Source organism: Pithys albifrons, chromosome 13, assembly GCF_047495875.1.
Source record: "Pithys albifrons albifrons isolate INPA30051 chromosome 13, PitAlb_v1, whole genome shotgun sequence".
NCBI classification, from domain to species: Eukaryota; Metazoa; Chordata; class Aves; order Passeriformes; family Thamnophilidae; genus Pithys; species Pithys albifrons.
Window position 1 is genome coordinate 634292 of NC_092470.1, and position 15709 is coordinate 650000.

The 15709-nt window shown below is 48.0% G+C and overlaps 1 protein-coding gene across 1 annotated transcript in view; it reads right to left on the minus strand.

The window, feature by feature from the left end:
* Window positions 1-12324: 12324 nt before the first annotated feature.
* DAPK2 (death associated protein kinase 2) overlaps window positions 12325-15709 on the minus strand; it is a 45640-nt gene continuing 42255 nt past the window's right edge. Inside the window, exon 12 of the mRNA XM_071568122.1 lies at window positions 12325-15709. This exon is cut by the window's right edge and continues 447 nt beyond it. The gene's annotated coding sequence lies outside the window, so the exon portion shown is untranslated.

A 15709-nucleotide genomic window follows, 5' to 3' on the forward strand; every position in this document is an offset into this window, starting at 1 on the left:
CTCCTTGTCCAAGGAAACCCCTGCTCAGATTGGCCTGTTCAGAAAGAGGCGGGTAAAGTTCAGGCATTGCTTTTTCCTGTCCCACTTAGCTTCTTGGCTGCTTCCCCCACCAACCTTGGCTGCTGCTGGGAACAGAACATGTCCCCTCGCCAGGGAGACACAGGAGAGTAAAGGTCGCTTTCAAAGTGAATAACAGGAAGAAATCTTTCTCTTGGAATATCATCAACATCTTCATTTCAGAGATGTGAAAAAACTAAGCCAGGGCAGATGAAGTGACTTTTCCAAGGCTGTTGTGGAGTTTCAGGGAGCAGAGACAGGAATACAGCTCCAGTCTCCTCAACAAATCATCAGAATCTAACCCAGAGCCCAGAGGTGCTGCCCATATCTGGAATTGTATGTGCCAGGGGGTCCTGGGCTGGACAGACGGAATCACAGAGCACAACAGACATCCCCTCTTTGCTGAAGATAGACCCTAAATTACCTAGAAAAGAAATGAGCTAAAACCACTAATAAACCCTTCAGCCAATTAGCAATTTAGTGACTGACTAAATCAGCTGTGCTAATTAGTGGACAATTGTATCTCTCCCAAACCATTTGTACTGGTAAAAGCCATTGGCATCCACACAGAGGCACATGTTTTATCTCCTGGTTTCTCTCTGTTGGTTAAAGGCACGTGACTCTTTATAACTTCACTTATTAACAACACTCACCCTCCCCACCAAAAATGCCAACGTCCCACTCAGCCCTAGAATCAGACAGGCAACAATTTAAGCCTTAGCATGTACCACCTGAAGATATTAGATCACCTTTTAGATATTAAAGAAAAAAAACTGGTTTTCTGGTACTGGTCACAAATACCTGTAGCTATTTCTAATTTGTCCTAAATCATCTGAGTTAAAGAATTAACTCAAAACTGAATAATGATGCAGCTGAGAAAAATGTTAGAAATTAGGCTGGGAACCTGTTTATTGCTTCTCAAAATTGTGTTGAGGTGCATTTGGTGGGGGTTTGAGGTGGGGGTTTAAGTATTTTGTGCCTCCTGTGATCAGATCATTCTGCCAGGTTTTGAAAGAAGGGTGAGTGGCAAGGAGGGAGAGATGAAAACCAGTCACTGCACTTGGCAAAGTCCTGCACACAGGCTGCTCCATGGCTGAGACAGCTTTTTCTCCCATTTTTCTATGAGTGAATGCCCTAGTTCAGCAGCTGGGACCAGTTTATCACTGTGTGGGTGTGACCAAAGCTGTGCATTCTAAACCCTCAATGCCATTTCCCAGGAACTGTTAACAATGGACCATTGGCAGCAGCTGCCCAGGACACACCTGACCCCTCAGGCTGCAAGCTGGGTGGGAAAGAAGCCTGGGAGAAGAGCTGGGAGAACTCCCCTCTGGGGAGTCCTTGGCACCTCCACACCCACCTGAGGGCTCATGTCTGCTCATGGGCCAGCAACGATTCCAAAATCCCCCCTGACTCCCAGAGTCAGATCCCCCAGTGTGGAACTCCCTGCCCTGGGGGAGGGACTGGGTGCTCCCACCTGCACCTGAGGGTGTATAATCTTGGGGTTTGGCACTTCTGAGACCATTCCTTGGATCCAGGGGAGGAGCAGAACCTGGAAAGGAGGAGCCCACCACTCTCCATCAAACTGTGCCATCACGTGCACCAACAGGTTTTTCCCTTCCTTTTACTTTGGACTCGGAGGAACCACGTGGGGCTCAGCACAGGGGCCACCAAACCCCACTGTGTTTGTGCCCCAGGGGGCTGGGTTCTACTGCTGGGTTTTGTGGGTTAAACCCAATTTCTCTTTATGCCATTGCATTTATTGTAATATTGTTATTAAATTGTAACTCTGACTTATAATCTCTTTTGAGCTGGGTTCATTTCTCCTGCCGGTTTCCTTTTAAAACAGCACAATGAAAAAGCCAATAAAATCGTGCCAATTGCCATGTGTTAAGGGGCACTTTGCCCCTGACCAATGCAGCTTCTGTACAGCTGCAGGGAAAGGGTGGATCTCATACAATCTGAACCTGACTACAACGGATTCTGAATTTTCTGTTATGTTTGGCACTAGATCTGGTTATAAACTAAGATAAAATCACAATAAAAAATTAAAATAAAGATTCCACACCAAGAATTATGAAATCAGATAGGAGTTGAAAAAACTGATTAAAAAGAAAAAAAAAGGGGGCAAAGTTAAAAAAGAGCAAGAAAATGCACAGCAGTTAATTATTTTAAAATCCCATCCTACATTTACTTTTGAATTTTCTCCAAATATACTATATCAAGCTCTAGGTAGATAGTGCTAAATCAGTTTAGTTGCAGGATCACACAGAAAACAGCATTAAAAACCTTCCACTCCTCTTCCCAAGAGCAAAACCAAACGATCAGCAATGCACCTTATTTTAGTAGTTTTCTCTTTTTGTTTGTTTAACAAAAGCCTGGAGGAAAAAAAAAGGCACAAAACAACCCAAAATTTTGCTTTGAAATGAAAAGCAGTTTCATTATATATATATATAGATATAGATATAGATATATAGACACCATTTCTGTAGCTGGAACATTAACAAATTGGTAATAAATAAGAATTCTGTGTACAAAGCAGCTTGCAGGAATGTGACTTTTTGCAGGGTTTTTGTTGGTATTGGATGGGAGTTTTTAGGGGTTTTTTGGTTTTTTTTTCCAAGTCCAAGAACTCACAAAAACCCCCCAAAACTCCCTTCAACCTGTTTTCTTAGAATATTCAATATAACTTTCCACACAGTAACATGTTTTTCAATAAATTCTCCTCCTTTTAAATTCTCTGCATTTTGAATTTCTCCCTCTCATGTTTCTATTTTTTAAGTACTTTCATTGATATGAATACTAGAGAAACCTCATCAATTCTTGGTTTCTGGGTGCCAGGCAAAGAGCAGCCTCTAATTCCTGGGAATATTTTTGTTCAGTGTGTTATGAAGTGAGTACTGAATACATTTTACATTATGCAGCACGCTCCAAACTTCAGTAACAAACTGTTATTGATGAAGTTCCAGCATTGTCCAACTGCCCAAGGTGTAATTAAATAAGGTGTTATGGTAGTTATACAATACTGGATCTCATTACAAGCTTTTTTGTCCTTGAAAATATAGAATAAGCTGTATGGTTAGCTGCAACAGTTGAATAAACATCCTTTAATATTAATTGATAAACAACCACAACATCTTGTCATTTGCCCACGGAAATGCTAACGAGGTAGCACAAATACAGAACAGCTACATTTAGTGCTGTATCTATATGTGATTTTTTTCAACTAATGAGCTCTGTATTCATTAAAAATGTCATTAAACTTTTTCAGCTTAAGAGTTGGTTTTGCCAGAGTTTGGATGTGCAGTGTGTTGGCAACTGTAAACAATGGGAATGACAAAGAATAATGATCCATTAAGTGCATGGAAGAATCCATAACCTCCAGTTAAGCTAAACTGGTTCAATGAAGTGGGTAATACTCAAGATTATCATCTACTTTTTCCTCTTACAGGAATTAGCTAACAGGGTAATTTCATGTATTGAAAGGATGTTGTGACTCAGCAGATTTGATCAGGCTCTTTACAAAGGCATTCTGGGTTAGGTTCCTCCATTTTATTACTCTTACTTTTAAAAATGCATCCCTATTTATGCTGTGATAAGCAATCACAGATATTGAGTAGTTTCTACTATGGAGAAGATAAAAGCAAGAACAAAATAAGATAGTTCTGAATAAAGATTTATTCCCATCACATTTAAATAATTAGCCAGAGTGACAGGGAAGGAAACATGAAGAGATTGAAAAAAGCACCAAAAGGGACAGAAAAAAATCTCAGAGGACCATTTTTTGAGTGAGCTCAGAGATTCCCTGTCAGTGGTTTGGTTCCAGCTGAAGCACTCATTTCATGCTCTGCTGTCACAGGTAGAGTTTATCACAGTGATGCACCATTAGATATCTGGTGCCAGCTTTGAGGGAGGCTCTGAGACCCTCCTGGGTCCTGCTCTCACATTCCCATTTCACAGGAAGGTGTCCCAGAGCTGGGTCCTGCCGTGAGGAACAAAGTGTTGGGTCCTGCTGTGAGGAACAAAGTGCAGCCATGACATTAAACCCACTGTGAAGGTGGTGCCAGTATGGCCCATTCCAGCCTGGTGACACAGAAATGAAAATGGCCATGTCCTTCTGTTGCTGTGGGCTGGCAGAGGAGCACAAATCCCTGCTGTATGGGAGGGTGCCAGGGCAGGCACATGGACAATGCCCACTCCCACTGCCCCCACACAGCCACCCTTCCCCACGTCTCCTCAGCTCCTTCCCCTGCTTCCCTCATCCCTTTCTCCCCTTTCCAAGCACATCTTCCCACTTGTGCCTCTCCCCTGCCCCTCAGCAGGTGCCCCAGCCCCCTGTGCTGCCCTGCCAGCCCACCCAGCCTGGCAAACACCCTTTATTCTTGTTGGCCTCTTCTCAGTGCACACAACTGGGTCAGTCCCTGCTGGGGGACACCCCTTCTCTGGGCTTGGCTTGGAGGAACTCCAGCGGAACACCGTGATCCAGCTGTTTCCAGGTGCAACATGTCCCACTTCAGTGCTAGTTCTTGTTAACCTCAGGCAGAGAGGCTGCAGCACCAGGTGCGAGCAGCAGAGACCATGGGACAGGCACAGCAGTGACTCAGATGGGCATCTCATTTTGGCTGCAGCATTTTCACTGCCTGAATTCTAACTTGCCCCCCACAATATTTTTGTAGGATTTGTAACCCTACACAACAAAAACCAAACTGGGTTAAGCCTTGGAGATGCCACTCCAAGAAATGTGCTTAGCTCTCTCTTCTAGGTAACAGGTGTCTTAAGGAACATGCACCAAAGGAATTAAAATCAAACCTGATGTCACCCTTAAAACAATACAAAATAAAATCATTGCTCAGGTGCTGCTGGAAGAATGATTTTTGAAGTTCATTATTGAAGACTGAAAAAAACCCCCAGTCATTTACCTTGACCACAGTTCAGAAGTGGTGCAACAGTCATGACCCAATTAAACCAAAAGCAGCAAGGCAGTTAAATCAATATGGACAACACTTTTCCTAGTGTTTGCACACTCCATGCAGGGTGTCCTTCTCCAAACAAAAGCCAAAATGGTGCTGTGCAAACTAGGAATCAACACTCCAGGAAGGCACTTAGAAGTGGAATTTGCAGCAGCAAAGCAGTTTGGAACATATGTATTGAGAATGCTGTCACCACGGGGGAAAATTCTGCTCAGACTGTTCTCCCTGCACTGCTCCTGCTACTGGATTTGGGAGCACCATCCCTGCAGACAGGGCTGCACAAGTGCAGTGACAGGCCTGCAGCTGCCACCTCACCAAAACTGCACCTGAAGTTCTTGGGTGGAGTGTCAATAAAAAGGGACATACTGACTGGAAAGAGCAAGTGGCCTCAAGAAACATCCCTGGCTTTTGCCTCCAGATTGCAAAGGACAAGGAATAAAGTGCAAAACTTTTATAAATACACTGGCATGATTAGTCAAAGAGATAGAGGTCACCCACACCAAACCTTCCCAAAAGCAGAAGTGTAGTCCCAGGGGGCAAAAAAGAAGCTCCTGGACACAAAACACATCAGAGTATTCCCTGATTGCTGTTCATCCTTTGCTGGTAATTCCTGGGGCAGAAACCCTAGGACACAGGGAGCACCTGCTAGTGGTGTCTCCACCAGGACATGGTTTATTTGGGGCAGCTGGGCCAGGACTGAGCACTGGAGAAGAGACTGGGCCATCCACACATGGAGCAGGGGGACAATAAACCAAACAACAGGGACATAACAGGGAGGGCAGGAGGGATGGTGTCTGCCCACCATCCCAGGCACTGGTGTGGGATGTTTGAAGCTGCAAACCAGTGTTCATCCTATTTCTGGCTGCTCTAACCTGCCCCAGGATCAAAAACCAGCCCTAAGCTGAGGCAAAACACGTAGAAATCTGCAGCAATGCAGCAGCACAGACCGGGCACACAGAAATCTGCAGCAATGCAGGAGCACAGGGAAAATACACAGAAATCTGCAGCAATGCAGGAGAACAGGCAGAGCACACAGAAATCTGCAGCAATGTCAGGGAGTGCACAACTCCTCCTTTGAAGGAGCCACTGAAAAGCATCTCCAGGCTTTGCAAAGGCAGCCAGGAATGCTCAGATCCACATGGAGGGATGGGCAGCACAGGACAGGGCTGCTTTAGAAAAGCAGCTGCAGTAGTGTGTGACCTTGTCCTTCAGAGAGCTCAGGGCCAGGCTTTTAATTCAATTCTACACATTCTTCTTTACATGAAGTAATGGTTTTCACAGCATGAGAAATGGGGCTGTGCTGCACAATGGTTTGCCACAGGAACGTGACATGGGGACAATACAGGGCAGGAAGCTGAGGACACACATGGCACCACCCGGAGCAGCAGTGCCCACCCAGGGGTGCTGAGGGCAATTCCTGGGCTGGCAGTGCTGCCAGAGCCAAGAGCCAAGAGCCATCCCTGCCCAATCCCTGCAGGGCAGCGAAGCTGCAGCTGGCACTGCTGCACACCTGGGGCACCCCAAACACACAGGGGGCATCCCAAACACAGAGGGGCACCCCAAACACAGAGGGGCACCCCAAACACAGAGGGGCATCCCGAACACAGAGGGGCATCCCGAACACAGAGGGGCACCCCAAACACACAGGGGCACCCCAAACACACCTCCCCAAACACAGGGACACCCCAAACATACATGGGCACCCTTAAACACACAGGGGGCACCCCAATCACAGGGGCACTGAGTGCAGGGAACCCAAAATCCCACCTGGCAAACCTGCAGCACTTCCCATTGCAGGGAATTCTGTCTCTGGCCTGTATCAGAGTCTTAATTCTTCTGAAGCTACAATGAGTAAGAAGAAGATTTTTTTAAGTCTATATCTAAAACATAAGTACGAATCTAGGTCTTTTCATGAACATCAGTGATTTTTTTCTGAGCAAGAACCCAAGTAGATAAAAAGAAGTGCAGTTGATGAGTTTAAACCTTAGAGGATATTTCACACCTTATGAAAGGAGGTGCTCAGGCACCATGGGGATAGCCATGGGAGGGGATTGTAAATAAAATTCTGTAACAAAGTTACTAGTTTGGTTTGGGGTTTAATCAGCTAAGCCATTGGAGGACCAGGTAAATTTTCACTGTGTTATATCTCTGTTCCACTGATGTCTTGACTATATTTTATAGCTCTGCCTGAAGTCACTGCCTTGAAAATCACAGCCCTATTTGCACTTTCACTGAGCGAAATCCAAAAGTAAACTGTCTCTTTCAAGGCACTGCAGAATGAACCTGTGGGTGGGTGCAATCTGCACATCTGGCACACATCTGGCACGGGCTGTGCTGCCCCCAAGGACAGTTCCAGCAAAACAATATTCCAGCAGAGCAGAGCAAAGTGGCAGCAGAGAGTTTGAGGAGAGCAAACTTGACTTCATGCACTGAGAATGATCCTCTGTCCTGCCTGGCAGCAGCTGGGCACAGCTCTTAAGTACAGCATAAGTTTACTAGGCATAAATATTATGAAAGCTTGATTAAAAGCAGCTGCATAAAAATTGATTGGAAAAGTACATAATATTTCATAACTTCTCACATTTTTTTTTTTTTCAAATTTGGGCTTTTAAGAAAACGTTTTTTTAAAAAAACCTTCTATGTAATCTTTTCTCCCCCATTTTTCTAGGGAGTTGATAAGCTGCTACAAACACAAAAAAGCATAAAAGGCTGGAGGGTGGAAAAAAATTTAAACATTCTTAGCTTTTGTCTGTTACCAAAGAAAATACCTTAACTAGATAATAAACGAATTCTAATGTGGATTCAATGCAGAAAACTGCCTTTCAACTGGTTCTCAGATTCCTGTAAGAATCCTGGAAGTTCATTTTTGCTCCATTTCAAAACAGTTTCCATTTCCTCTGGAAAGAAGGAATTTATTCTGCAGAACTACAGCAAGTGGGGTTCATGTTTTGCCCAGGGCCCCCACAGGAGCACAAACCTGGTGGAACAGGAGCTCTGACCCTGCAGTAGGAGGAGCAGACACACAGGAGACTCCTCATTGCTCCTGGTCTTATTTTCAATATTTTTTTCTCTAAACTGAGCAGTTCCCAAGCAGATTATATATTTTTCTGAATTACTACGCATCACCTTGGGTGGGTTTATTAGTTTCAAAGGAGACTGAGAAAGGCACTGGGACTAACCAAGGCTGAGAGAAAGAACATCTCAGCTACCTCTTCATTATATACAATGGCTTAATTAAACTCCCTACGAAATTTTGAATTGTGTTAATTTTGTCAAGTGCTTTATCAGCCTTAAATTGAGGTACTGACAGCAGCTCTCAGAACCCACCACCACTCGTGGTGCTGCCATGGGAGGGGGATTGGCTGGAGTCAGTCCCACCTGTATTGCTCAAGAGCAATGCAGGGAACTGGAATCAGATTAATTACAGTCATTTAGGGCCATGTGTTCCTGCCAGGAAAGCCTCACTGAGCTCACTGGGTGATCAGTGGGAGACAAGAACAGAGATCTCAGACTGCCTGGTCTGCAAAGGTAACATAACAGAGCCTTTTTCTTGTGCCCCAGTGTCAGAGGAGGGATTGGACCTAATTCTTGCACCAGGGATGGAAGAGAATCTCATTCCTTTCACAGGAGCCCCCTGATATGTGGGTGCAGAGCCAGGAACAGTCCAAACCCTGTGGGGGACCATCAGTCACCCTTATGGAGCCCCAGGGGTGCCCCCAAAGGCACCCAGCCCTGTTATCTGCTGGCACAGAGAGCCCCAGGGCTGAAGGCTCCTTCCAGTGCCCTTTACAGTGATAACACTTTTATCATTCAGTGTATTTCTTCCAGGCCATGTTTTGCAGAAGTGGAGGCAGAAGGAGAAGGAAACTCCACATCCCCCACAGCCTCAGGAGGGGGTTTATTGGCCACTTCCTGATCAAAAACACCTTGCAGAGAAGTAATACTTTGTGAGCTGCTTCCTCTTAAATGTACTGCCCACTTGATATCCTTTTAGAGGGCAAAGCAGGTGCTTCCCCAATAATCACCACTCAAAACTAAGGCCTAAAGCTGCTTCAGTTACATCCAACGAACCACTTCTCTAAGTCCTGCCCAACCATCAGCAACCTCCAAGCTCAGCCATCTGATCTTCAGCAAGTGTCCTGAGAAGCTCCAATGTCAGCCACAACAGTAACTGGGACAGGTCAGGCACCTTCCCTTCTAAAAGCCATCTGCTGGCCCTGGACTGGTAATCTGTGTCTCCCAAATTAACGTCCTTCTGCCAGGGCCAAGAGGATGCAGTTTGCTGGAGATCAGGCATCCCCTTGAATATGAGCAGTAAAAACAGCAACAGAGATAGACTCTCAGATCACAGCAGGCTGTAATTATTTTAATTAATTTTCATTACAGGAATGGCTTGAAGCTGAGGCACTGCAGACTTGGCCATGAGGAGCCTGTCCCAAAGGCACTGAAAGTCATCCCCAAACTCACAGCAGCATTGCCATTTTTGTCACATTCAGGGATTGCTGTGCCTTCATTTCAGGGTGAAGTTCACAGGAGAGATTTTTATTGCCCTCTTAGGTTAACAGGATAGTTTTCTGGCAGCAAACAGATCCAGTGGTGTAAGAACACCCTGCTGGCTCTGCCTTTAGCACTGGACATAAATGTTTGCACAGATGGGTGTAAACCAAGACATGTGGCCAGGCATGATGTCCAGTAGTGAAACAGCCTGTACCACCCTACACTTCTGTGGGTCTCATAACCCTCTGTGACCTGAACTTCCCCAAATTAAACCCATCCCAGCAGTCCTTGAAGTTCTGCTTTACTCAGTGGAGCCAAAGCCACTAAAAAGAATAAACTGTATGTTCAATGGGCAAAACCCCTCAGTCCTATTTCCAGCAGTCTGCAGCCTCTTGGTTTTCCAAACACAGTGAACATCTGGAATTCTCCAAGTGTGATATTTTAAAGAAATAAACAGCCAGTGCTCCTTGAAATGAAAAATCTGAGTGGAAGTACAGTTTGGGGTGAGGAGAGCAAGGCAAGAAATCTGCTACTAAAGCGAGAGCGAGAAAGGACTCCACGTGGTTGTGAGAACACTCCCTGTTTGACGGCTTAGAGAAGGGTCCAGGCACATTTATCTTCATTCTGTTCCCAGAGGTTTTGTTCAGAGGTCTTTTCCTTCCAGATACTCTCACAGAAGGTCACTGCTCTTTCTCAAGGGCCTCCCCTGTCTCATCTGCCCCAAACTGTACAGCCCCAAGCAGAACAAACCCACTGAGCTTACATTTTGTGCCTCTTTGGCACTTATGCTGCAAAACCAAACTTTCTATTTCCATGAAAATTGCCTCACTTTTCCCCACAGTATTTAATGAAGAGTGAGAGCTGGCAGATTTTCCCTGAGCACATCTGGATGCTGCTGATAAAGCCTATCTGTCTGCAGCACTTTGTGCTGTGGGTGCAGCCTGTGCCACCTCAGCTGCATCCCACCCATCCAGGGAGGCACTTCTACCGAAACAAAACAGAGGCTTTGGGATATGCTAATGCTCCAAATCCCTGGTGCAATTCTACAGGCATTAATTAGCAGTCCAGCAGCCTGTCTGCCCTCTGAAGGGCATCAGAACCGCACCAAACATGTGCTAAATTCAGAGCAGGGACCTGCTCTACCAGATTCAGCCAAACAGCTGGAGGTGCTTTGCAGCAACATCACAAAAAAAAAAAAAAGAAAAAGAAAAAGAAAGAAAAGGCCTCCATGCACAGGGCACAGGCACAGCCCCTCATGCACAGGACATAAGCACAGCCCCCCATCCACAGGACACGGCACAGCCCCCCATGCACAGGACACAGCCCCCCATGCACAGGGCATGGGCACAGCCCCCCATGCACAGGACACGGGCACAGCCCCCCATGCACAGGGCACAGGACACAGCCCCCCATGCACAGGACATAAGCACAGCCCCCCATCCACAGGACACGGCACAGCCCCCCATGCACAGGGCACAGGCACAGGCCCCCATGCACAGGACACGGGCACAGCCCCCCATGCACAGGGCACAGGCACAGCCCCCCATGCACAGGACATAAGCACAGCCCCCCATGCACAGGACACGGCACAGCCCCCCATGCACAGGGCACAGGCACAGGCCCCCATGCACAGGACACAGGCACAGGCCCCCATGCACAGGACACAGACCCCCATGCACAGGGCACAGCCCCCCATGCACAGGGCACAGGCACAGGCCCCCATGCACAGGACACAGACCCCCATGCACAGGGCACAGGCACAGACCCCCATGCACAGGGCACAGGCACAGGCCCCCATGCACAGGACACAGACCCCCATGCACAGGGCACAGGCCCCCATGCACAGGACACAGACCCCCATGCACAGGACACAGACCCCCATGCACAGGGCACAGGCCCCCATACACAGAGCACGGGCACAGAGCCCCATGCACACCCCAGCCCCACAGCTACCCCTTCCCCTCTCCACCCTCCCCATCCTCCCCTCCATCAGGACTTTTCAACAAAACACCCACCCCTCAAAAGTTACACCCTGTGACAAGACCCACAACTTCTTCCCCACTGGAAACCTTCATGTTCTCACCTCATCACAGGCTATGTCTTTGCCCCTGAGCCTCAGCAGCACCCCGGGGCATCCAGCAGGGGCACAGCTCTGCCCACACCCATGGTCACCCAGCATGGGCACAGCTCTGGCCACCCCAGTGGTCACCCAGCAGGGGCACAGCTCCGGGCACCTCTTCTCTCCCTGCACACACAGCTGTGATCCACACACACACTCGTGGAGAGAAGCAACACCTCTTATTAAAGAAACAAGGAGTGAGCAGAAGTGAATGGTGTCAGGCGGCGCAGAGCAGGTTGAGGGCAGCGCTGGGTCCGGCTCTGCCGCCCTGCCGAGGATGCGGGACAGCGGGCACGGGGCGGGGACTTCGGGGCTCGGGAGGCAGCACCGTCCTCGTGTCCATCCTGTCCGTCGTGCCCAGCTGGTCCAGTAGCTCCCGCCTTCCCTTTCATCCCAGCACACCTACGAGCCTTCTCCGGCCATGAGACCCTCGGTGCCAGGCGGCGGCTCCTCCGGGACCCCTCCGGTTCATCCCCTCCCCGGGACCCCTCGGGACTTTCCGAGACCCTCCGGCCCGTCCCCTCCCCGGGACCCCCGCGCCGCTCCCGGCTCTCCGGCGGTGTTCCCGTGGGGTCGGGAGGGTCTGACCCTCGGGGGAGCCCACCCAGCGCCCCTCCGCGGCCCCCCCTCAGTGCCCGCAGCGCGGGGGGAAGGACGGACAGACGGACGGACAGACACTTGTCCTGCTTTGCAAAATTTTATTAGCAAATCAGAATAACAAATATCTCCGTTATTTTCGACAGTCCGTACTATTTCCCGGCACACACATAAAAATAATCAGTATTTCTCTTAATAAAAATATATGTAGATTAAAAAACCATCAGCACTAAAATAAAAATAAAAATAGTCATATTTTAATAAAAATACTTGTGGGTTCTCTTTTTTCCCCTCAGTCTGTCACTTCATTTTTCCCAGGTTCCCTACTGCTCAAAAATAATACACAAAAAAGAGATTTCTCTCCCCCACCAAATCAAATTATGTAACATAAATTGATTTAATTTTGTGTACTGCGTTTCCCCTCCTTTCCATGCCTTTCTTTTTCTTTTGTCCCTTAATAAAAGGAACCTGCAGGTTGCTCCTCAAAATACAGCAATGGTAAGGAATGAAAGCAGCCCCTGCCCAGAGAAGGTGCCACAGTGCTGTGGACACTGCAACCCCCTGGGGCACCCCTGAGCTCCCACCTGCCTGGAGAGAGAGGGGGACAAACAGAGTGGGGGACAAACAGAGACCACCACAGTGCAGAACGCCCTGATGGACCACAAACACGTGCTGAGAACAGACACTGCACCTACACGGTCTGGCAGGGGCAGGGCATGGCTTGGCTTGGCACGGGCACTGCATGTGATGGTTCCCGGGCAGTGAGTGCCACATCACTGGAGCCACGTGGAACCAACCCCGGGCCTGAGCCAGCGGGGCTGCCCTGACCTCCCCTGGGCACAGAGAGGGTGGGCACTGAACACTGTGGGCTGCCTGTTCTGGCTCTGTTAAACCCTCCTTACACCTCCCATTGGTGTACAATTAATAGGCTGAGCTTTCGGCTTTGGTCTGCCCTGCACTCACTGCCTGGCCCTGCCCTCACTCCCTGCCTGCGTCTGCCCTCACTCCCTGCTCTGCCTTACCTGCCCTCCTGCCTGGCCCTGCCCTCACTCCCTGCCTGCCTCTGCCCTCACTCCCTGCTCTGCCTTACCTGCCCTCCTGCCTGGCCCTGCCCTCACTCCCTGCTCTGCCTTACCTGCCCTCCTGCCTGGCCCTGCCCTCACTCCCTGCCTGCCTCTGCCCTCACTCCCTGCTCTGCCTTACCTGCCCTCCTGCCTGGCCCTGCCCTCACTCCCTGCCTGCCTCTGCCCTCACTCCCTGCTCTGCCTTACCTGCCCTCCTGCCTGGCCCTGCCCTCACTCCCTGCCTGCCTCTGCCCTCACTCCCTGCTCTGCTTTACCTGCCCTCCTGCCTGGCCCTGCCCTCACTCCCTGCCTCCAGAGATGCCAGGGTTTGCATGAGCAGAATGTCCTCCCCATGTGAGAGCCCAGCCGGGAGGAACAACCCACCAGCTGTTCTAACTATGGCTTCAGCACACAAGTGCAATTTAACATCCCACAATCTCAAATTTGGACACTGAAGGGGTTTGGAAGCATCAGAAATTGAGAAAAATACCATTGGCTTGGAGTTTATTTGGTTTCCATATGCCAGGGAAAGCAGGAAGCAGAATTTGCAGGGCAGGTTTGTATCCAAACACTTCTCTGTGGTTATTTCTGGCAGTGCTCCGTGTTTAACCCCAGGCAGCACCGAGGCCCCCACACAGCCACCCACTCACTGCCCCTGTCCTGGAGGGGAGAAGAACTGGAAGGGAAACCCCGTGGGTTACTCTGAGATAAGAACAGTTTTATAATTGAGCTAAAGCAAAATGTAATAATAATTAACAATAATGGAAAGAGAGAGGAGCAGAACCCAAGGACACAAGTGATGCCAATGCAATGCTCGCTGCCCGATGCTCGCTGCCCAGCCCTGGGCAGTGCCCTGTGGGCCCACCCAGCTCTCCCAGCCTGTGCACTGACACATTCCATGCTCTGGAATGGCCCTCTGACCACCTGGGTCAGCTGTCCTGGCCATGCCCCCTCCCAGCTGCCTGGGCACCTCCTCCCTGGCACAGCCTGGGAACTGGGAAGGCCTCAACTTGGGCACACACTCCTTGGCAACAACTGAAACACCAGCATGTTACCAACACCTTTTCCTACTGAATCCAAAACTTGGTCCAGCTGACACCAGGACTCACTGAAACAACAGGTTTTCCTGTCACTGCTCCCTCCTGATACATTATTACAGCACTTTTAGGGATTCTGCCTAAAAATTACACAGAAAGCTCATAAATACATGCTTTAAATGTGAAGAGAAGGCATTGATCCTTATCCCTTGAGCAGGCACGTCACAGGTGATGGCAGCACAAGATATGAAATAAAAGGAAATTAAATAAATTAATTTTATCAAAATGCAGTTCCATGTTGGCAGAAACATCCACTCTCCTGCTTCCACAATTCCTACACCCCCATTTTCTTCCCCTTCCTTTAACTTCTCCAGTCCCTGCATGCCTCTCTCCTAATCATTCCTCCCCACTGCCTTTTTCCCTCCCACCACCTCCTTCACTTTATGTGTCTTCCATCAAGTCCTACTTTCTGCCTCTCTCCTCCAGTGCTTCTCAAACATTTCCTTCCTTTCACGGAAACACTTTCTTATTAACTGCATTTTAGTCTCAGCCTAAGCAGGGATAAAAGTAGCATATTTTTATTTCTTTCTTAGAAACTGGAAGTCACCAAAATTAATGTCATACTCATTTTCAACACTAGTTCACACCTTCTGCTCTAAAACCTCAGCCTGGAAGCAACAAACATCAAGCCAAACAAAATCAGTTTCCTCATCCATCTATAGTTGTTTCTAATAGGCTTTCTAATTTTTCATTTATTAAATGGCAAAATAAATATGAATTTCTAACAACAAATACATTTAGTGAAAGAACTAACCTATTCTGTGCACATTTGTCAGTACCAATTGAACAACACTGGCTTATAATACAGTTCCAGTGATGCAACTTCTCTGTGCAAGGATGTTACATCAGTGTCAAAGTGCTTCCTTCCTCAGTTTTGGATACAAGCCCTGAATAAAACACAGATGCCTGCAGTCTGGGTTACATGTAAACAGCACCTGTACAAAGAGGTGTTAATCAGTCTCCAACTTGCCGACAATAAATAACATTGACAACAGTAACAAAGTCTAATTAAGACGGTTTCTTCAAACACCTTGGGTTTTTAAAGGTCCTGTTTGGATGTAAAAACATTGTATTTGGGTGCATAGAAATCACTAGAGAAATTTTTCTCTTTTTTATCCAAAAATTGCCCTAGCCTGTGTCATTCTCTCAGTGGCCACAACCATGGGAGTTGTTTCACTTTCCCCTCAGTGACAACAGAACAGAGCACTGCCCACAGCTAACAAAGCCTGACAGATCTCTACCACCACATATTCATGCCATTAACAAACACAAAAAATGCATTAAGAAGTTCCTTAAGGCTCAATGACATTT